At 41.1% G+C, this 23746-nt stretch overlaps 1 protein-coding gene across 3 annotated transcripts in view; it reads left to right on the top strand.

The window, feature by feature from the left end:
• ST3GAL2 (ST3 beta-galactoside alpha-2,3-sialyltransferase 2) overlaps positions 1-23746 on the top strand; it is a 1330536-nt gene that overhangs the window by 506369 nt on the left and 800421 nt on the right. Inside the window, exon 3 of one of the 3 annotated variants that reach the window (XM_044081312.1) lies at positions 9298-9467. The exons of the other annotated variants lie outside the window; for them this stretch is intronic. The gene's annotated coding sequence lies outside the window, so the exon portion shown is untranslated. The remainder of the gene's footprint in view (positions 1-9297; positions 9468-23746) is intronic. 3 annotated transcript variants of the gene reach the window in all.

Below are 23746 nucleotides of genomic sequence, written 5' to 3'. Positions count from 1 at the left end.
TGTAAAAAGTAAGAAGGGAGATTATCAGCTGAAGGGGAACAGGGTTTCAGTTTAGAGAGAAGTGATTTAATATAGGTAGTAGGTACGGGTTTGAGGCAGAATGATTCCTGGGGGTTGGGATTTATAGAGAGGGAAGGAGGTGTGCTGGAGGAGTTATTTGAGGGCAGAGAGTGTATTAAGGATGTTATAGTTTCTATAAAGTGGTGGTTAAAGATGGTAGCAGTTTCAAGTAGTGTTTTATTTGGACGAGGGTTTGGAGAGGAATGGCTTCCTGGGTGAAGTAAGTGGCTGATAGAATTCCAAAATTTTTATGGGTTAAATTTTAGAGTGTTTGGAGGGTTATTGTAGTAGTTTTTTTTGTCATTGAGGATGAGTCTCCTGGCCTGATTTCTTAGTTGTTTGTAGGTTTGTAGATGGGAGGGGATCTTAGATTTTATCCATAGTTTCCATGTTCTATCCCTATTTTTCATAAGGGCATGAGTAGTCTTAGTGAGCCGGGGGGCTATTTTGGATTTAGATCTGACTACACGAAGAGGGGCCAGGGAATCAAGGGTGTTAAGAAATGTGGTATTGAATGAGTGGCCAGCATCATCCAGGGGTAGAGTATTAAGATGAGCCCAGTTAATTCTTGTGAGCTGGTCAATGAAGGAATCAGGACTGAAGGTAGATAGATTACAAGTAGTAATGTATTTGTGAGGGTTTGACGACCGAGGAGTAGGTCAAGTTACTATTATGGGGCATTGGTCACTTAGGTCATTTGGGAGTGTTTGAGGGTTATGACAATTTTGTGGGTGGCAGACTAGAATCCAATCAAGAAGAGAGCTTGGGGGTTGTGATTTATGGATATGAGTAGGGGCAGTGATTAGTTGCTTGAATCCATGTAAGTTAATAAAGGAGGTAGAGTTAGGAACTTGGAGTAAGAGCCAGTCAATATTTACATCTCCCATTAAGATGATTTCATTATGGATGGTATAGGAGAGGTGGGATAAAATGTTTTCAAGTATGGTTATATTGTCACCAGGTGGGATATAGACAGCTGCAAGAGTTATGATGGTTAAATTATTGAGTTTGAAATAGGCCAGTAGTAGCTCAGCAGAGGAGAAGATGGGAGTAGGATTTTTGGAACTCACAAGGGTGAGGTGGTTAGAGTAGAGGATTGCGACTCCACCACCTATTTTCTTTTGTCTGTCAAGTCTGAGGATGTTGTAACCAGAAGGGATGAGATCCCTATCGAGAGTGTGCGGTTTTAACCAAGTTTCAGTAACAATGTCTGGAGTGTGGATGGCGAACTAGACATGGAATTCATGAACCTTGTTAACAATGCTGCTGAGGTTAATAGAGTAGAAGGTTACCTGTTTTTTGAAGATGGGGGATGAGTTGAATTTGGAGGGTGTAGGTTTCCGATTTGGGTAGGAGACAGGGGTCTAGGGTTGAGGTGAATATCGCCTGACAGGAGTAGGTGTTTAGAGAGATGAAGTAATTTAATTAATGGAGGTTTATTTTTGTCCTTAGAAGGGGTTACAAGTATTGGGGATAGTTTAATTCTCAGGAGTGGGGTAGTAAGGGGGAAGATGAAAGGACATATATAGTGATGCAAAGGGGGGTAGTTGTTGGTGTTGTTTGTTAGTTTAGTTTGGAAGTGAGGGGGAGTAAGTTGTGAGTGGTATGAGGTGAGAAAGTAGAGACACAGCAGAAGTGGTAGCAAGAGTATAGATAAATTTTTAAAAGGCATTATATCTGTAAAGAAGGCAGGGTGGGAGGAATGTATTATAGATAGACAAACAGATTAGGAGTGTGGAGTATATGACAGGAATGGGAGTAAATAGATGGAGGTGAAAGGAAGGGGAGGGGTGGAGTCTAGGAAGGAAGATTGCTACAGAGATATGGGAGGTGTGGCTTAAGGTGGGAATACAACGTATGTGATTGGGTGGTTAGGTATAAAGGTAATGATATGGGGGGTGGGAGGAGAGCAGAGTGAGCCCGAGCTGAGCCAGGACGAACGGAGCGGGGCTGCACACCTCTATCGCAGAACAGGCCTTTTTGGGTAAGCAAAATAAAACAATCAAACACTTTTAATTACACTTTCATTTAGAGTTCTTTTCGTTTATGAGATAATATAAACAGGGGTTGCTGATATGCAAATTACTTTCCAGAGTTTTAGCAGGCAAACAGGTAAAAGACAGTCATCTAGGAGAGAATATTTTACCTAAAGGAGATAGTTAAAATAGGAAAGGCGTTCTGAAGTAGCGTGTTCTCAGGGGGTATCAGTTAAGATTAAAAAATACGTTTCTCCTTAGCTGACAGAGAAGCTATAATCACAAACTTAGTTAGTTTGTATTTATCATACAATTGCCGTATTCTTTGTTCTGTTGATGGATCAGCTGGGTTTGTTTTTAGTGGGTGGGCTGCCACAGCACTCTCGTGGAGTTGGGAGAATAGTGTAAAAAGTAAGTCAAGTCAACGGCTAATTGCCTTATTCTTTGTTCCGTTGATGGATCAGCTGGGTTTGTTTTTAGAGGGTGGGCTGCCGCAGCACTCTCATGGAGTTGGGAGAATAGTGTAAAAAGTAAGTCTGGAGTCAATGACAAATTGTCTTATTCTTTGTTCCGTTGATTGATCAGCTGGGTTTGTTTTTAGAGGGTGGGCTGCTGCAGCACTCTTGTGGAGTTGGGAGACTAGTGTAAAAAGTAAGTCTGGAGTCAATGGCACTTGCCTGGGACACACGCTACCTCAGTCGATCTACCTATAATTGAACTGCGTAGAGCACAATCTGGAGATCAAGTTCCCAAAATTAAACAATCGAAAACTTTCTCTGAACACTTCTACATCTTCCATGGTTTCTGAGCCATCCAAGAAAAAGCCAAAATGGATCCAACCTCACCCTTGGATCCAAAAAAGAAAAAAAAAAAGATGGATCTTCCTCAGAGCCCACAAAAAAAAAGGTTTCAGATGTGACTACTTCTAGCCCTACCAGTTCAAGTCTTATTTACCTATCCAGAACAAGATACTCACCATCTCTGGATTCGGTACCGTCAAGGGTGCCGTCACCTTTCTTGGAGCATCACTGACCCAGGTCCCCTTCTATTGTTTCCACTCATTCTTCTGGAAGTTTGACAGAGGAGAATGTGGAAAGAGTGGTGCAGAAGGCAGAGTCAGATAGGTGTTTTACTGGCTCCTACCCCTTTAGGTCAGGAGGTCTGTTCTTTGACCACACCCCACTACAAGTTCCTCTTCTGATTCCTTCAACTGTCTCAGAGTCCCTGAATCTGAGCCATCTGGTTCCAATCTGGTTTGGATGTAAAGCTTACTCTGAGTACTCCAGTTCTGTCAGATACAAGGTGTTAGAGTTGACTCTGAAGTTATCAGAGCTGTCTCTGCACCTTGGACCCTCATCTCTGGCTACCACCTTGGGGAGATTGCTTTCTGAGTGGGAGAAGACAGCAGTCCAAAATGTCTTTTCAGATCCGAGGTCTTTTCTTTCTCCGGGGTGCTCTGACTTCCAGGCTGTGAAGAGTGTTTTCTCTACCTCGGCAGAATGGTTGGATCCAACTCCCTTGGATCTTCAGCCGTCTACCTTGATGCCTCTGTGCTCGGAGCCTCATCACTGTTTAACACAGTGGCAGCCAGTCCAAGACCCCCATGCTTTCCAACAGGGTATCTCGATTTCTTCCAGTACCTTCCCAGAGCATCCTTCTCAGGAGGTCCATAGGAAGAAGATATGTAAGAGGAAGCACTTGGACTCCCCAGAGGAGTCGGTCATGGAAGATACAGACTTTGATGAAGGTGAAGGGTCCCCATGGTCACCTCCTGAAGATGCCTCATTTAGAGACATCCTTGACATCCTAAAACAGAGAGGTGGCTGGATGCCCATCAGCCCTTCATGCAAGGAATCTGTGTTTTTGGAGGCTTTTGGTACTGGCTCATTTACCTCCTGGATTACTATGCCCACAGACAAGTTTATTGAGTTAGCCTCTTGGTGGGCATGGAAAGAACCCAGCACAACTGAACACATACCTAGTAGACCAGAAAAGATTATGGCACTACCTTTGCATAAGCAATTTTGGGGTAAAGGAGTGCCTATTGATGCCATGGTCATAGTGGTGGCCACCAAAAGGAACTTGCCAAGGAGAGTTCCACTGTTCCTCCCCCTAACAAGGAGTCTACGGTGATGGGCAGGTTTGGGAGGGTGTCTGTGCTTCAGCAACCATTGCCTTAAGGTCGCTGAACTATTTGGCACATTTTACAGGATTACAGAGAGATTTGATTAGGGAACTCTCAAATATCCTCTCAGGATCCTTTTCTGCAGAGGTCCAATCATCTGTGACTTCTCAGTTGGCTAACCTGCAATCTATTATAAATTCTTCCATGAGGCTCATTCACATATAGCCGAAGGAACATCAAGGGCAGCAGGTTCATTCAGGCATTTCCATCAGGAGGCATGCCTGGATGCATTTATGTGATTATATGCTTTTGCGGAGTCCTTCAAGTCTTAGTTCATCAATGCTCCTTTTGACAACACTTTTTGTTTGACCCCAAAGTGAAGGACACATTATCCAGTTGTGAGAAGGATGGAAAGACCCTATCTGCTGTAGACATATGTTTTTAGACCCCTCAAAGATCTTTTCCTAGGACTCAGTGAGGTGGTCAGAAGATGTGGTTCAAAAAATCCCAGGGTTCTTTCCAGGACATATGGAGGAATTTCCCCCAGGAGCAGAAGAGGGAACTCCAGTGGTCGACGCTGTCCTCATGGCAGAGATGGCCCACAAAACTAGGGGTCCAGAGAGTCTTTCTTTGACAGACCTCACCAGTGTTCCTGAAAGGAGGCCCAATTGTCCACCTCTGGAAACAATTGGGGTTGATTATCCCTGCACCAGAGTGCCTGGCTAGACATAAAAGATACTCGCATGCACAGAATTATTTCCAGAGGTTATATAATACCCTTTTCCCTTCCACCTCTAATGTCAAGAAAGATCCCTGATGTTCCACCCAGTCAGGGGGAACAAGCAGCAATTCAAATACAAAAGCTGCTAGAAAAAAACAGTCATCCAAGAGTTCACGCCAGACCAGACAGAATCCAGAACTTACTCAAGGTTCTTTTTAGTGTCAAAGAAGACAACGGACTGGCAACCAATTTTGGATTTCAACAACTTAAACAAGTCAGTTTGACACACCAAATTTCGGATGGTGGGGAAGCACTTTCTGGGGAAAATAGTTCCCCAAAGAGGTCAGTTTTTATATCAATGTCATAGAAATGAGAGTGCTGCTTTTAGCATTGCAGGTGCTTCAAGATGCTTTCCCTTCAGGGATGACTGCAATTCACACGGACAATATGTTGGTAGTTTGGTACATCAACAAACAAGGAGGGGCCAGATCTTGCCCCTTGTGTCAAGAAGCACTCAGAGTGTGGCAGTGGGTGATCTCATCCAACTGTTTTCTAATAGCAATTGACATTCTGGGGAAGTCCAATGTGATAGCAGACAAACTGATCAGATGCAGTCTTCTACCTCATGAGTAGTCAACAAATGCAGCAGCTACTTTGCCGTAATCCTCCCACTGGGAAATCACCAAGGGAGGCACTACTTCACGATTACCCCCCCCCCATCTGCCATACGCCTATCTACCAATCCTGTTAATTCTGAAATTCCTACAGAAAGCTGCCATGTTGAAGAGCAAAGTCATCCTCATTGCACCATATTGGCCTCAACAGATTTGGTTCCCCTTCCTTTGGCCTCACTTACTTCACCAACCTTGGGTTCTGGATCCAACTCCAGACCTCCTGTCTCACCCAACAGAACTGATCCATCCAGACACATCAAATCTCAAGCTGACAGCCTGGCTACTCCAAGTCCATTAATAGCCAGACAGCCTATGCTGTCTTCCCCTGTCCAACATATACTTTTATTTTCACATAAACCTTCAACACACAAACTGTGTTCCAGTAAATGGAAAAGATTTGTGTATTGGGCACATCAAAGTCATGTTGAAACTTTTTCAACTCCAATTCATAACATCCCTGAATTTTTGGCCTTACTTTTTAAAGAAGGAGCTAGTTCCTCAACCGTTAAAGTTCATTTAGCAGTAATATCAAACTTTCACACTGGGTTTGAGGTTTACTCAGTAGTCTCTCATAAGTTGTGGAGAGCTTTCTCGCAAGGCACTCTACTTTTAAGACCTCCTTTTAAAGACCCTACTCCCCCATGGGACCTCAGTCTGGCACTGCAGGCACTTATACATTCCCCCTTTAAACCAGCAGTTAAGTGTGACTTTAAATATCTTACTTAGAAAACATTTTTTCTAGTCGCCATTACATCTGCTAGATGATTTTCAGAAATTCAAGCATTGTCTTCAAAACCTCCATACTTTATTTTTCACAAGGGTAGAGTTACATTATGAATCAATGCATCCTTTCTTCCCAAGGTGGTGTCAGAATCTGATATCAATCAGTCCATTAATTTTCAAGTTTTCTTCCCCAAAATTACTAACAAAGGTGAGTATGTTACATTTACTGGATGTTCACAGACAATTATGTTTTTTACCTGCATAGAACAAAAGACATAAGAAAAACAGACCAATTGTTTATTTCCTTTGCAGAATTGAAACTGGGAAAACCAGTTGCCAAAGTCACTTTTGCCAGACGGCTGACTGATTGTATCTCATTTATTTATAAATAATTGGGTGTTACCTTACCACGACCAGTACAGGGTCATTCATCTAGATCCATGGCCACGTCTTTAGTTTTTCTGTCAAGGACATCCATGGATGACATAAGTGCAGCAGCTACTTGGGCTACTCCTCATAACTTTGCTACTCATTACAAGTTGGATCTGGTCTCCAGGGGTAGAGCACCATTTGGTTCAACTGTGCTCAGGAACATCCTTCCTTGAGTCCACCCGGGATTTTAGGTAGCTGGGGATTCTGTCCCATCAGTCGAGGATATATTGAAAATTGACAATATCAGGTAAAGACATTATGTACTTACCATAGTGCTCTGTCTGTGTTGTCCATTTTTATTAATTCTCAATTACACATACACCAACCCCCATCCTTTGAACACGTCTGGAAGAATGAGTTTTTTACGAGACATCGCTGTCCTTATATTGACCCGCAGATACAGCCTTTTTATGTATTGACTGTATGCAAATTTTTACCTCCTTTTATCTATGCATGCCAAATATTTCCTTTTGGGCAGTAATCAGCAAACAAGATGTGAGGTAACTTATGGTTGGCGCATTATGGGTAAGGGAGAAGCTTGAACGTTGTTTTGGTTGCCATGAGCTTTAGCAATGGCTGAGTCGGATCCCAGGGATTATGGTAAACATAGCTTGGATGTGTGCTCCTTCTCTGCAAAATGTGGTTCATTCTGCAAGATTTATTATAGATTCTGGAAGAAAAACTTATAGACATCTTATAGATACTGGAAGAAAAACTACCGTCTATCCCTCTACTAATGTAAGCATCTAAAAGTTAATCTCACAATCAGATGATCTCATAGTAAAATGTAAAAAAGTGGCAGCACAATTATGAAACTCCAAAAAATAATTCAAGCTCCTTCCAAGAGCCCCGCCATAGAAGAAAAACGTCATCGACAAATCATTTCTAATATACAATAAATTTAGAGAAAGGAGTGTCCCTTAGTACCTTCATGACCTCCCAGTGTGCCAGGACTATATTTGCGTAGCTGTTTGCACAAGATGTGCCCATAGGTAAACCTGATCTCTGCCAGTAATACTTATCCCCAAAAAGAAACATGTTACTGTCCGCAGCAAATTCAGTAAACATACAAATCAAGTTAAGTTTACCTGACCAACTGAATATTCATTATTAAGCGTAAGATACACTCTCACATATTCTAGCCCTATGTCATTAGGTATTATGGTAAATAAAAAGGAAATATCTAATGTAACCATAATTAACTCCTGGATTGAAGACATACATTGTATAGTATCAAAAAACGTCTGTAAAAACTGTTTAGTGTCTCTAAGGACTGTATGGACATTATTCAAAACAGGTCTTAGCATTTTTTCAACATAAATAGAAATGAATTCGGTCAGCCATCCTCTCCTTGAGATAATGAGTCTTATGGGGGAGGGAGAGTGGGTTCTTTATGACTTTTTGGAAGTCCATGGATTCTCAATTAACAAATAATTGTACAGTTCTTCATTTATATTTCTACTCATAAGGCTGTCTAAAAGATCACTGTGCGGCTTACAAATCATATTGTTGATATCAGTGTGTTGAATAATTGTTTAAGTACATATATCAGACAGAAGTGTGTCCATTCTATTAACATAAAAGTCCAAGTATTTAACCAGTATTATTTGCACCCTCTTAATCAGCAGGTCTAATAATTAATTCATTTCCTGTAGTTATTTAATGGCAGCAAACTCACTACGTGTCAAATTACAAAAAACTTCTTTAACCTGGTTCATTCATAATATGTAGTAGATCTGCCTCATAGACCCTAGAAAAGGCTTCTAACAGGGGTGAAGATGAGGTACAAAGGTACTATTCTTTCTGAATATGCTAACAGAAGAATCATTACAAAAAAGTAATTTTGACACTACATTCCTCACAAAGCATTTCAAGTCCACAAAATTCCCCTTATAGAGGGTATAAAAGATAATTCTTTCTCAAGGGGAGAGATTTGCTGAGCAGTCAAATCATCTGATGAAATGTTCCCAACTAAGGACCTTTACTGGTTCCCACATCTGTTTGATTGTGGGATTCATCTGCTGGTCTACCGTTAGTTTGTGGTGTTTTCTTCCCCTGCTCTGTGAATGTCTTGTGATGGATCTGTCCCTGATAGGTAGAGGTAGTGACAGAAAAAATGGCTGAATATTTGAAGATGATGGTGCTGGTGTCTTCCTGTGAACTTCTGCTTCTAAAGAAAGAACAGATTTAGCCTCGTCATCTATCCCCTTCCAATGTGAGATGTTTACAACTGCAGTAGTTTCAGTATTATAACAGAGTGTTCAGGTCTGATATTACTTCCTCATTGGTTGAAACATCTGTTGTGCCACTAGCTTTCATAACATTAGGAGGTTTGGGCCAGATAAGAAATCCTTGAAGTGAATATTATGCTATAAGAACCAGAGGAGCACTTTAATTGGGATACAGCTTAGCCAGCTTGTTGATGTATTTGCTTGTAGATCGTGTAACCTTTGCTTTTTTTTACATATCCCAATACAGGGGAGAAAGTATAAATTTAATATATTTGCAGATTGTTCAAACTAGAACAAGGTAGATAGAAAACATCTGTCTCCTATTGTAGACAAAAACATCTGCCTCCTATTGTAGATGCTACTGATGTGTCAGCACTAGATCCACTGGATTTTTCAGTTCTCAATGCAGACCCTTTACCTATGTCAGAAATGAAACGGGAGGAAGAGATATACCAGCAAACAGAAGATCAACAACAGACCTGTTACATGGAGCCAAATGAAAACTTGAACTGATCTGATAATAAGGTAATTAATATTTCTTCCTACCATTTAACGGACAATGAGCTTTCTGTACTTTCTAAAGCTTTCTACTGTCTATAAATTTTATACCTGCTCAACAAGCAGATATAGCACAGACTATCCTAGAGCTTAAATATTTCACTCGCTCTTTGAACTTACAGATTTTATTTGGCACTAACGAGAATGCATGCAGTGATTTTACATGAACTAACACCTTTGTACCTGTCAGTAACCCAATAGTACTAGCATTTGAGAGCTGTATAAGCATGCTGATGCCACTCAAAACAAGTACTTCAACTTAACATCTACTGAATTTCAAGCAATAAAAAGCCTTACAAATAATTCTGACATAGTCGTTAAAAACGCGGATAAAGGCGATGAAACAGTTGTTATGGACACCAGATTTTATGAAAGCAAAATGCTTGAGCTTTTAGCATCTACTGACAATATAACAATCTGTAGGCGGCAAGCCCTTGAAATCATGGCATTACTTTCATCAGCTCTCAAACGAATATACAGTGATATTCACATTGATCACGACTTCTATAATTATTTTAGAACTGACAATCCAACCATACCCATTATATATGGAATACCAGGGTGCATAAATTCTGTATGTGCCCACAGATGAGACCGATCATATCTGCTGGTGGTTGGCCCACAGAACTACTATCTAAATATCTGGAAGCACAATTAAAGAAATTTCTACCTGTTAATGAAACTGTCATGAACGATACAATGGATTTTATTCATCGACTGTCAGACTGGCTGTTTTTAAACTCACCTAAAGACTGTTTGCTAACCATCTTGATGTAGCTTCTTTATTTACAGTTATTCTTAACGATATAGGCATTCAATACATTAGAAAACACCTTTTTGATTTTTCTGAATATACCCACGATAAAATCCACACTGTATTTGAATTGCTACATCTTGTTCTTACCAACAACATTTTTTTGTATCAACAACAATTATATAAACAAGTTAAAAGTGTAGCAATATGTATCCCTGTCATCCACACGTATGCCAAAATTGTAATGTATCAGTGGGGAATATACCCATATACTTAGTGAAATCAACCCCTTCCATAACAAAATTAGATTCTACAAATGCTTTTTAGATTATCTTTTTCTTATATGGGGAGGTTCAATTCAAGACTTTAAAAATTTTTGTAGCATAAATTTCTATGATCACAGACTTTCTGAGGTTTAAAAGTGAAATTTCTAGCTCAAGTCTAAATTTTCTAGGTATATCTCTGAAAAAGCTAGCAACATGTCAGATTGAGACAACTATGTACAGAAAGCCAGTTAGGAAGACTACTTAGTTACATAGAACCAATTTACATCTTCGACACATTTATCCCGACATAGTCAGAAACCAGCTTATGATGGTAGCAAGACTCAGTACTAATGACACCAACATGGAATCACAATTACAATCAATTGCGCACGAGTTTATACACAGAGGATACAATGAGCGAAATGTTAACAATATTAGGGATAATGTCATTGGCAAACATAACACAGACTCTAAAGCTCTTTTATATGCACCAAGAAAGAGCAACCCATCAACTATCAATAATAAACAAGTTCACAGATATACACTTACGTACAACAGAAATACATTTATGATTAAAAGTATCATTAGTAAATACTGGCCTATTCTAATAGAGATTCCAGAGTTACAAAATGCTTTTAGTGCTTCACCTAGATTTAGTTATAAGAGAGCATCTAACCTGAAGAGAAATATACTTTGCTATAGGAACAACCCAGTAGCTATTTGCACTTCACTATCAGTAGACAAGGCCCACAAATGTAACAATTGCATGCACTGTAAATATACTTGCTGACAAGCAGATTAAACATCTCCTTCATGGTCACAGTTTTACTCTTAGAGCATATTATGGTAGTTGTAACACAAGAAACATATTCTACTATACAGCATATGTCTGATATCAACAGAAAAGTTTTGACTAATGCACTTTAGAAACACAATAATGAAACAAATACAACACATACCTTTATGTTTACTGTACTAAAAGTCATACCATGACCATTAAGAGGGGGAGACATTCAATTGTTAACTCAGCATGAAGAAATGAAATGGATCTTTAGATTTAAAGCCAGTGGTGGCTGGTGACTTCAAATCACAGGGGGGCTGCAGGAGACAGCTGAATGGGTGGGGTCAAGGGGAGGGGGTATGGTCAACCAGAAAGGGGAGGAGCTATGCACAAAACCACAAAAAACTAACTTTAATTAAATACGCTGCCCTGGGTGGCAAACCATCATTATGAAAGTCCAATCAAGACAAAAATAAGTGTAGAAGAATAAAAATATTTCAATGCATTGGCTGCATGACAGCTTACTTAATATCTAGATGGAAACAAAAGGTTGTGAGGCATGAAAAAATAAATTACTTTTTAAATACATTACTGGAATGCCAGTCAAAATCAAGTATAAGAAAAACCAGAAGCACTCAACTCAAACCACTTCTCCTTGCACTGCAGTCCTAATTATAATATATTCAGCTTTATTAAAGTACCAAGTAACATGCTGAAAGTAGAAATCTATGTGATGCCCCACTTGTAAAAATGTTTCTTATCCAAAAGAGACCTGCTGCCTGACAACTTGTTTCATGGGGAAAACATGATAAAAGTAAAAATGAAAAGCAAACAAGAAACAAGCTCAAGATACATTGCTTAAAGGATTACTGTACAGGTTATGGACCACACATGATTGGCATTCTGTTTAGTTTACGGGTAAAGTCTGTAGAGATGACTGGAAGTCTCCAACAAGTGTAATGAGCTTTTAAAATAATGGAATCCTGTCCTTTAATACCCAAGGCTTATACATTATCTAGTCAAGTATTCTCTGCATGGCAACAACAGAAAGGCTTTCAATGTTGGCAATTCTTTAACAGTATGCTTATTAAAGCTTACTTGCATCTTACGATCTCAGACAAGCTTACCTTATGGTCATTAAAGCATTGCTACTTAAAAACACAGAGCAACAGGCACTTTGAGTAATAAGCATAAATCAACAGTACAAAAATATGAAAGAAACCAGACCATTCTGCAAAATCAAGGACAGATGAAAAGCCACTGTAGTACTTATGCAGTGTGTCCTCCCCATCCAAGGTAGATACAACTACTCCTTGCCTTGCTTGGACACATCCAGAGTCACTACATGGGGGAGTGGGGTGCAACAAGCATGTCACAATTTGAAATCTCTCTGGCTGACTGTGATGGGCCTGACACATTTGTCATACCTCTCAACCTCAAGAGCAAGAAATCTGGACAAAGCCATACACAGAAGTGGGACAAAGGCCCAACAATAAGGACAATTTTTAAATATTGCTCTAATAAACTTAGAAAGATAATAGAATAGGTCTTGCATTAGTATGAATTTTCTGAAGGGTATAAAATCTGAAACTCAAATGTCTGTCATTTTCTAACTTCAGTCTTTAGTGATGTCACTAATTTGCCAAAAACACAATTTTATGAAAATGGACAAAAGCGTGATGCAAAAATATAAAATAGACACACAATACAGCTGCTACCTGTCAAAGAAGGGACACTTTAATATTAGTACTGCTACCTTGAGCAGCTGACAAAATATAAAAGAATCTACATGCATTTCAAGTAATCTATAACTTTGATTATTACAGTTATTTCTTAATTGTAAACCCTCCATGTTTTCTTCCAAAATTGCTATTTTGCAGAGGGATTATAAGGGGGAAGAGCAACATTTTGAGCCATAAATTGGGGACAGTTGAGAGGTTGGCTATGCCTAATTCTATAAAGCAATTTATTTGCATGTACCTCTCAACCTGTTAATGCAGTAAATCTGAACAAGGCCAAATATATTGGGGCACATATAAACAGTACTAAAATTGCTCTTGTATAAATTGAGACAGTTGATAGAACAGCTCTTACTTTAACATGCATTTTTCTGAAGGTTATGAAGTCTGAAACTTAGAGTGACTTCTGGCAAATCATTTAGGAATTAAAACTACAAATTTTATGAACAACAAACCAAAAATAAGAAGCAAAAATCTATTCATTCTTTGAAAATCTGGACAGTTGGGAGGTATAGTTCAGCTGGGCCTGTCTGAGTTTGCTGCCCTTCCCCCCTGACAAAATAATGGTTGAATGGAGCCTCTGCAGCCATTCCAATGAACCATTATACTTGGCTATTTCACTCCATTTACTATAAACACTAATGTGCATACTGCTTTACTTCTATGATGAGTTGGACTTCATTTGAAAGTTTTATTTTGTATTTTACAGCACAAACACTAAGTCATCTGTTAAACAAAGCAATGCAGTCTCACAATGAAAACTTAGCATTAAAACTTCTCTGCCCTTGAAACTCACATTCATTGAAACAGCATTGAAACCCACATTCAAAGAAAATACATTTTGCCAGTGGCAGATAAAGATTAATTTTGGGCTGTTTTGAATCATAGGCTCCTTGCATATGAAACATACATGTGCTCTTTGATACACCTTCCTCATTGTACTAAAATTATATTCCTTGTACAATACAGTACACTTGTTACAGGGTGTTTTAAATTTGTTTTGAACATTTTTCCAGTAAGCAATGAAACAAACCATATGCACCCATAATGGCAAAACTGCCCAGTTGAGAACATTTATCATAAAAAAGTCTACTCAGACTTCTACAGTCCACCATTATTAGTAAATATACACAATTCTACAGTCCACCATTATTAGTAAATATGCACAATTCCACAGTCCACCATTATCAGTAAATATGCACAATTCTACAGTCCACCTTTATCAGTAAATATGCACAATTCTACAGTCCATTATCAGTAAATATGCACAATCTCTGAAGTCAGTCATCTAAATAATTCCACATTAAAGAAATCTGTAACTAATGAAGCGGTTGCTGCTAGCAATCACCTTTATATTTCATGGTTTCATCGAAAAATAAAGTGTCTGTTGCCCCTCAGGAATAAATTGCCTATATTACATTAAAAAATGATAAGCTAGTAATAATATTGCAAGAGGAAATGGATGGCAAACTGATAACGAACTCATAGTTAGTATCTTCACCAAGGAGAACATTCTCAGTATGGCAGCATCTCCCCCTTGTGGGAGTAGAACCCAAAACCTTCTGCATCAAAAGCAAGTACACAGCCTGTTGTGCTATAGTATTAACTTGGCAAAGCACTAAACTTCTATTCCCCTGCAGCTCTCAGTTCCTTGTAAAATCTACTCAGTACTCAACTGCATCTCAACTTCGCAGCTCAAGAAAACTGGAAAAAGCCAAAATGTATTGGGGGGAGGTCAAAAGCCCAAAATCAGGGACACATTAAACATTGCTTGTATAATCTTGGAAAGTTGCTAGAATAAAATGTTGTGTTGCCACCATATATTTTACTGCCAAGGTCCCTGAGCAAAAAACAGTCAGAGTAACATACCACTACGCCACATCAGCTGCTTTGTAAAAGAGAGGAAGACTGAAACTTAAATGGCTATCATTTAGTGAATTCAGTTCTTGCCATAGCTGTCAACCTCTTAGTACAAAACACCTGGACAAACCCAGTAATGAGGGAATACAGCCCTCAAACATATTCAGTGAATTCAGTTCTTGCCATAGCTGTCAACCTTAGCACAAAAACCTTAACGAAGCCAATAATGGGGGAATACAGTCCCAAAAATAGGGACAATTTTAAAATATTCATCTTATAAACTTCGAAAATTGCTAAAAAAAAAAAGGTTGTGCTACTATGTATTCTGAAGAACATGAAGTTTGAAATTCAAATGCCGGTCAATTTTACTGCGGACAGAACAAAAACAATTTTCAGCAGAGACGCAGGGATTAAAACTGCAGACACGTCTTTGTAAAATGGCAGGGCACCAGAGCAAATCCACACAAACACAGGGAGGAGATGCAGACTCCACACAGAAGCCACCCCAACCAAGAATCAAACCAGAAAACCTATAGCTGTGAGGCAACAATACTACCACTGCACCATCAATTATGCAAGGAATTAAACATTCAGAAACCTGAAGTCTGAAATTCAAATGCCTGTCAATTTTACTGCAGACAGAACAAAAACAATTTTCAGCAGAGACGCAGGGATTAATACTGCAGACACGTCTTTGTAAAATGGCAGGGCACCAGAGCAAATCCACACAAATACAGGGAGGAGATGCAGACAGAAGCCACCCCAACCAAGAATCAAACCAGAAAACCTATAGCTGTGAGGCAACAATACTATCACTGCACCATCAATTATGCAAGGAATTAAACATTCAGAAAACTGAAGTCAGAAATTCAAATGCCTGTCAATTTTACTGCGGACAGAACAAAAACAATTTTCAGCAGAGACGCAGGGATTAAAACTGCAGACACATCTTTGTAAAATGGCAGGGCACCAGAGCAAATCCACACAAACACAGGCAGGAGATGCACACTCCACACAGAAGCCACCCCAACCAAGAATCAAACCAGAAAACCTATAGCTGTGAGGCAACAATACTACCACTGCACCATCAATTATGCAAGGAATTAAACATTCAGAAACCTGAAGTCTGAAATTCAAATGCCTGTCAATTTTACTGCGGACAGAACAAAAACAATTTTCAGCAGAGATGCAGGGATTAAAACTGCAGACACGTCTTTGTAAAATGGCGGGGCACCAGAGCAAATCCACACAAACACAGGCAGGAGATGCAGACTCCACACAGAAGCCACCCCAACCAAGAATCAAACCAGAAAACCTATAGCTGTGAGGCAACAATACTACCACCGCACCATCAATTATGCAAGGAATTAAACATTCAGAAACCTGAAGTCTGAAATTCAAATGCCTGTCAATTTTACTGCGGACAGAACAAAACCAATTTTCAGCAGGGATTAAAACTGCAGACACATCTTTGTAAAATGGCAGGGCACCAGAGCAAATCCACACAAACACATGGAGGAGATGCAGACTCCACTCAGAAGCCACCCGAACCAAGAATCAAACCAGAAAACCTATAGCTGCGAGGCAACAATACTACCACTGCACCATCAAATATGCAAGGAATTAAACATTCAGAAACCCTTAAGTCTGAAATTCAAATGCCTGTCAATTTTATTTAACATTTTTTAATCAGGACAGTCTGACTTGGAACAAATAAACAATTTTCAGCAGAGGCCCAGGAAGAAATAATGCAGACATCTCTTTGTAACATGGGAGGACACAAAAGCAAACCCACACAAACACAGGGAGAAGATACAGACCCCACAAAGAAGGAACCCCAGCCAAGAATCAAACCCAAGAACCTGCAGCTGTGAGGCAACAATGCTACTACTACACCATCAGATATCAAACATTGCAGCATTTACAAACCACAGATATTATGAGGAACAGATCAGATCGAATATGAGGCAAAAATCTGAAATTTTTTTACAAATGGTGGTGGGTAGGGAACTCAAGTCTTTAACACCTGCATACAGGGTACAGGGTTCAAGCCTGAGGTATTCCCTACCACACCACCATAAGCACCTGGGGCATTTTCACACACACACACACACTCCAGTAAAGCATAAGCACCATACACAAACTCCAGTAAAAGCATTAGCACCATACACACAAATAAAGGTAAAAAGCACCATACACACACAAATAAACATTGTAAATTAAAGGTAAAAAGCACCATACACTTACCTGAATATATCCAGCTAACGTACATCCTTCCCGTGCAATACTGCAAGACCCATGAGATCCCAAGGAAAGCCCGACGAGATCCTAATGCTCCTTCCCAAGTCCTGCTGCTGCTCTTGCAGTCCGGACGCGACCCATAATCCTGGCGAGTCTGTGCACTTTAAAAGTGCACAGACGTCTCCTTGTGTCCCCCTATGGGGACTGCCGGACTGCCTTGAGCATGCGCATAGACCGACAGTAGTCGGGACTACTGCGCATGCGCGAAGTCCGCGAATTTCAAAAAATAATTTTTTTTTTATTTTTCTTTCTATTTTTTATTTTGAGGGGGCTGCAGTCCGGCAGCCCGATGCCACGAGCCGCCCCTGTTTAAAGCACACTTACCACTGGGACGTAATGAAATGGTAACTGTTAAATTGCAACTTAAACATCTGTATAACCAAATCCGATGATATGTGATATTCATCTACCTGCTGTGCTTGCGCGCACACACACACACACACACACACACACATATATATATATATATATATATATATATATATATATATATATGTATGTATGTGTGTGTATATATATATATATATATATATTTGTATTGTTTCACTTCAGAATCCTAAATATCACAATCCTGAACTTCATATTCTGGAACCCAAAATCCTGAAAATTCAAAATCCTGAAAACTCAAAATCCTGAATCACAAAATCCTGAAAATATACAGGACACAAAGAATAACAATATTCAAGTACAAGGACTTGGAGAAACACATACAAGACAAAGGATAGCACTTTTCACCAAGTATGGGAAGGGGCAAGCCCCCCTGAACCCCCTATGCCCTCTGCTAATTAAATATATAAACTCCAAGATTGCACTCCACAGAAAAAAATGGCAAACATGCCATCACACGTGTTCATGATTGTTGTAACCTTAGTAACATTCCCTTTTAACTTGCTATACTACAACATAACATCATAGTGTAGTGAAATGCAATCTTGGAGTTGATATATTTAAGTAGCAGGGGGTGTGGGGGGTGCAGGGGGGCTTGCCCCCCTGCTTATATATGGTGGACTGTAATTTGGTTTGTGATGTTTATCGTGCATACAGCTGCAGTCCTTACATATGGGTTCTCCTGCCGTCAGGCGGGTCCTCGGTCGGCCGAATTCCAAAGTCTAGGTCCGGCGTCGGTTGTTGTCGCCTTCTTCCCTGACGTCAGTGCGACAGGGGTATATAAGACATGGCCGACGCCATTTTCTTCAGTCTTTTTTGCCGCGCGGTTCCCGAAGCAGAAGCAGTTCGCAAGTGCCGGTCAGCCAGCTCCTGAAATTACGAAAATTTGGAAACCGAAGTCTTCTTTAAAGCTAAGTACCCCGTTGGGGAAACTTTTCTTGCCTCAGACCGATGTCAGACAAAGTTAACAATTGTATTTCTTGTGGGAAGCAAATACCGCATAAGGATTTCCATTCCCTCTGTATACCTTGTTTAGGCCCAGACCACGACGTCTCGGGCTGTCGCTTTTGTGCTACCTTTAATAAACGCACTATTAAGCATCGGGCGGAGTTCGCCCAGCACTTTTCCGGTAAAGCTTTTAACTATATAATGTCGTCGGAGACTCCGACTACCGTTTTGTCCAAAAAAACGCAAGGACAAAGACCGACACGCAAGGCCCGCGGTCTCAACCGACACCACGCCAAGACCGGCTACACGCAGTCCGGTTCTCAGTGAGGCACCTACGCAGCCCCTGACTACCGATGACGCTTCTCTGGTGGTGTCCTCTGTACCCGAGACCGCAGGTTCCTCGGCCCACACCCTGACTACAGCTACCGAAGCCACGGTGAGTGTTGAACCTCTTAATGTGGACAGATCTACTTCCACCCATGGTGTCTTCAGACCTTCTTCTTCCTTTTCCATCAAGGCCTTTACTAAGTCTAAATCAGCCATTCACTCCCAGAGGCCTGTTGCACAGGGCCCATCTACAGGCCCCATGCCTAAAAAGCAGATGCTCAAAATGGCTGAGGATTTAATTACTCTTATCAGGGGTTCACAACCCCCACCAGACAAGAGACCCAGAGTGGAGGAAGAATCTCCCTCTTCTGACCAGGGCTCCATTATTTCAGAACATTCTGATGAAGAGGAGCATTCGTACTCCCCTTTTGAAGATTCTGATGCAGAACAGTCCATTCCTTCTGTATCCCCCCCAGAGGATTTCTCATTCGGGGAAACCTTGCATACCTTGAGGGAACACTTCCATTGGGAAGGCCAGGATTTTTCAGATTCAAAGAAAAGGCTTAGGGAATTTCTTCTACTACCCCAGCACAGGCCTCTGGCGATACCTCCTGTCTTGGACATACTTGATGATGTTTATTCGGAGGCTTGCCTTAATCCGGATTCCCTGCCTCCAGCCCCAGTCAAGCCTGATAGGTACTACAGAGTTCCTAACTCACACCAATTTCTTTACAAAAGCCATAATGCTGACCCAGAAACCATTTCTCAGGGTCCCAAGGGAATGAAGGCCTCTACTGCTAAGAATCCATTACCCTCCGAAAGAGAGTCTAGATCCTTAGAAAGGTGGGAGAAAAGGTATATACCTCGGCCACTCTAGCCATGAGGGCCTTAAATTGTCAGTTCCATATGCTTAAATATCAGCAGTTTCTGTTATCACAATTAAAGAATAAAATGTCACAACCTGAACAGCCAGATCTGAAGGAGTTGCAAGATATGATGCATAGTGCAGAACAAGTGGGTAAGCACACCTTGCAATGTGGTTATGATGCTCTAGAGGCCTCAAGTAGAGCTGCAGTTACAGGATCAGTCATTCGTAGACATGCTTGGCTTAGGGAACAAACCCTGCCTGATCATGCCAAGGCTAAATTACTGGATGCTCCTTTACAAAAGGATGTGTTATTTGGTACTAATGCTGAGGAAATACTAAGGAAAATGGAAGAAAAGCTAAATCTATGCAAACTGTTAAGGCTTTTCTGCAGGTACAACCACCACGATTTAGTAGAAATTGGCCTACAAAAAACTGGTCCTTTCCAGCCACGGACAAGCCCCAAAGAGGTAGATACAGATGCGGAAGGGGCAGAGGACAATCTCAAGGATCATATAGAGGCAGACAATGGCAACCTCCAGCATCAAGAGGTGGCGAAGACAATGCACAGCAATACAGAAAACAAACCCAATGACTTTCCCCTTTGCATGCCAAACAAGGCTCAAGTGGCAGCACCCTTGGGAGGAAAGCTGGCATTATTTTCAAAAAATTGGCATATTGTTACAAAAGACAAATGGATCCTGGACATTATAAACAGAGGCTACAGATTTCATTTTCACACTCTTCCAAAAATGAGAGGCATGCCGAACCTGCCACACAATCAAAGGGCAGAGGCTCAAATACAAATTTCAAAGCTCATGGACATGAAAGCTATTGAAGAGGTACCTACTCACGAGCAAGGCCAAGGTTTTTATTCCAGACTATTCCTGGTACCAAGGAAGGGAACCGACTGGAGACCCATTTTGGACTTATTCATCCTAAACACATTTCTACTAGTACCAAAATTCAAGATGCTCATCTTACAGCAGCTTCTTCCCATGCTGGGCAAGGGGTCTTGGCTGGTAACATTGGACCTCAAGGAGGCATACCTGCATGTCCCAATCAGACAAAGCTGCAGAAGATACCTCTGATTTCTTGCAGGTTCAATTCACTATCAATTCTCTGCATTGCCCTTTGGCTTATCTACTGCGCCCAGAGTATTCACGAAATGCCTGGCATCACACAATCAAAGGGCATGGGGGATGGGAGGGTGGCCTAATGGTTAAGGTGTTTGCCTTACAAAACAACACACACAGGGTGGTTTGTATCTCACAAACACAACAAATGGCTAGGCTTAAAATGCAAGGGTAGTTAGCCTAGTACTAATCTATGAACCTATGAACCTATCAGTAATTGCCTACTGCAGACTTCAAGGGATACAAATATACCCTTATTTGGACGACTGCCTGATCCAAGCGGACAGCAAGCACATACTTCTGGAGCATCTGGCTTATGTAATACAGTTATTGAATTCTCTGGGATACACAGTCAACAAAGAGAAATCCAGGCTAACTCCATCTCAGAAAATAATTTTCCTGGGTGCCAACTTGGACACAAACACCCAGGTGGCCTATCTTATGCCAGAAAAACAGGGGCAACTAACTCAGTACTTCAAGATACTAACAAATTGTACCAGGCTAACTGCAAGGAAAATCCTGCAGGTGCTGGGATTCATGGCATCTTGCATTCTTCTAATCCCATGTGCAAAGTTGCATATGAGGAAACTTCAATGGTACCTAAAAAAACCTATGGTCTCAACACAGCCACAGTTTGGAAACAATAATATCACTAATTCCATGTTTACAAAATGAATTTCTATGGTGGGCTCAAGCATGCCAAACAAACGCAGGTCTACCATTCAGCAAGCCTCAAGCAAATCAAGTCATCACAACAGACGCCTCAGACTACGCCTGGGGGGCACACATGACAGACAGGTGCATTCAGGGCAAATGGTCCCAAAAGGAAAAGCACCTTCACATCAATCAAAAGGAAATGCTAGCAGTAATAAATGCAATTACAGCTTTCAAGTACCTCTTGCATCCTGGGCAATTATTAATAAGAACAGACAACACCACAGTAATGTGGTACATAAACAAACAGGGAGGAACACATTCATACCCCCTGTGCAGGCTGGCCATGTCACTTTGGAACAGGGCTCTGGAGTGGCAAATCGAGCTTCAAGCACAGTACCTGCCAGGTATGGAAAACACGCTGGCAGACAATCTAAGCAGAAATATGACAGACCCTCACGAATGGAAGTTGCATCCTCAAGTATTTACAAAGATAATCCAAGCCTGGGGAAGGCCAGACATAGATCTCTTTGCCTCCCACAAAAATCACCAATTTAAAAAGTTCTGCTCAAGGACATTTCATCCAAAGGCCTGGAGAGTGGACGCCCTTTCTTTCAGTTGGACAGCAAGGACAGTTTACGCCTTTCCACCTCTTCCTCCACTGAGCAAGGTGCTTTTGAAAACAAGAACAGACAGACCAAAGATGATACTGATTGCTCCAGACTGGCCAAGACAACACTGGTATCCACTCCTGAGGAGCCTAACACATTCTCCTCCCTGGACCCTACCTCTAATGCCTCTCCTTCTGACTCGGCACAGCTACAAAACTCTTCACAGTCAGCTGAAAACACTCAATCTGGCTGCATGGAAAATTCCTTAATACCACAACAGACCCTACTCTCCAAGGAGGTACATGATGTCATTTTGGAAGCCAGAAGGCCATCTACTAGAAAAGCTTACTCCGCAAAATGGAAACGATTCTGCGCTTGGAATGAGAAAAAGGACCAGGATCCTAGAAAACTGAATTTGCCTCAGATATTACAGTATCTAACTGAGCTGCTGAACAGTAGACTGTCATTCTCCTCCATTAAAATCCATGCCTCAGCCATTTATGCAGAATACAACACTGATCCACCCTTATTCTCTCACCCACTCTTAAGACAGTTCCTCAGAGGGGCTAAGAATATAAGACCTCCAAGGAAACAACCAATCCCAGCCTGGGATCTTAATTACATACTGGAAAAATTGACATTGCCTCCCTTTGAACCAGCTGCCTCAACAGATTTACAATATTTGTCCTGGAAAACAGCTTTCCTTCTGGCTATTACCTCAGCTCGTAGGGTCTCGGAATTACAAGCCCTCATGGCTGTGCAGCCCTTTCTCATCTTCCATCAGGACAGGGTTTCCCTACGAACCAACCCGTCATTTATGCCTAAGGTAGTATCCAGGGTAGCTTTAAATCAGGCCATACACTTACCTACCTTTTACCCCAATCCTCAAAACAAAGGCGAAAGGCTGCTACATTCCTTAGACATCCATAGACAGCTGCATTACTATTTGGACAGAACAAAGCCATTCAGGAAATCAGAACAACTCTTTGTGTCCTATGTTGTAGGAGCTCAAGGGAAGCCAATTTCCAAACAGACAATTTCAAAATGGATAGGCCACTGCATACGTTTTTGCTACTCCTTTCATGGTAAATCTGTGCCTACAGGCATCCGATCCCACTCCACAAGGGCCACAGCTACCTCTACAGCCTTCCTCAGAGGAGTTCCTACCAAAGATATTTTGGAGGCAGCCACTTGGAGTTCGGTGCATACCTTCACTAAACACTACCACCTACCTTTATACTCCGAAACAAGAGCAGGCTTTGCCACTGGCTGTGTTGCAGGGCATTCTGGCTCCTCCTAATTCCACCTAGTGCCTACCACCCTGTGCGTAGCTTTGGGATTCTACCCATATTTAAGGACTGCAGCTGTATGCACGATGAACATAGTACAGTTTTGTACCTACCATAAATGTAGATGTTCGAGTGCTAATACAGCTGCAGTCCAAGTTTCCCTCCCTCCTTCCCCTCTTGGCACAGGCCTAGTGGCTAACTCCTCCACAAACAACCAGTTTGGGTTATCCTACTATGGTGTATTTGCTTGCAACTACTGAATTTTGATTATATTGCATTGCATGACTATACATAGATATATAAATTATGTATTGCCTTCCTTCTGGGG

This window comes from Protopterus annectens, chromosome 8.part0 (assembly GCF_019279795.1).
Source record: "Protopterus annectens isolate FY-2018-M chromosome 8.part0, PAN1.0, whole genome shotgun sequence".
Lineage (NCBI taxonomy): Eukaryota > Metazoa > Chordata > Ceratodontiformes > Protopteridae > Protopterus > Protopterus annectens.
This window is presented reverse-complemented; position numbering and strand designations above follow the sequence as displayed.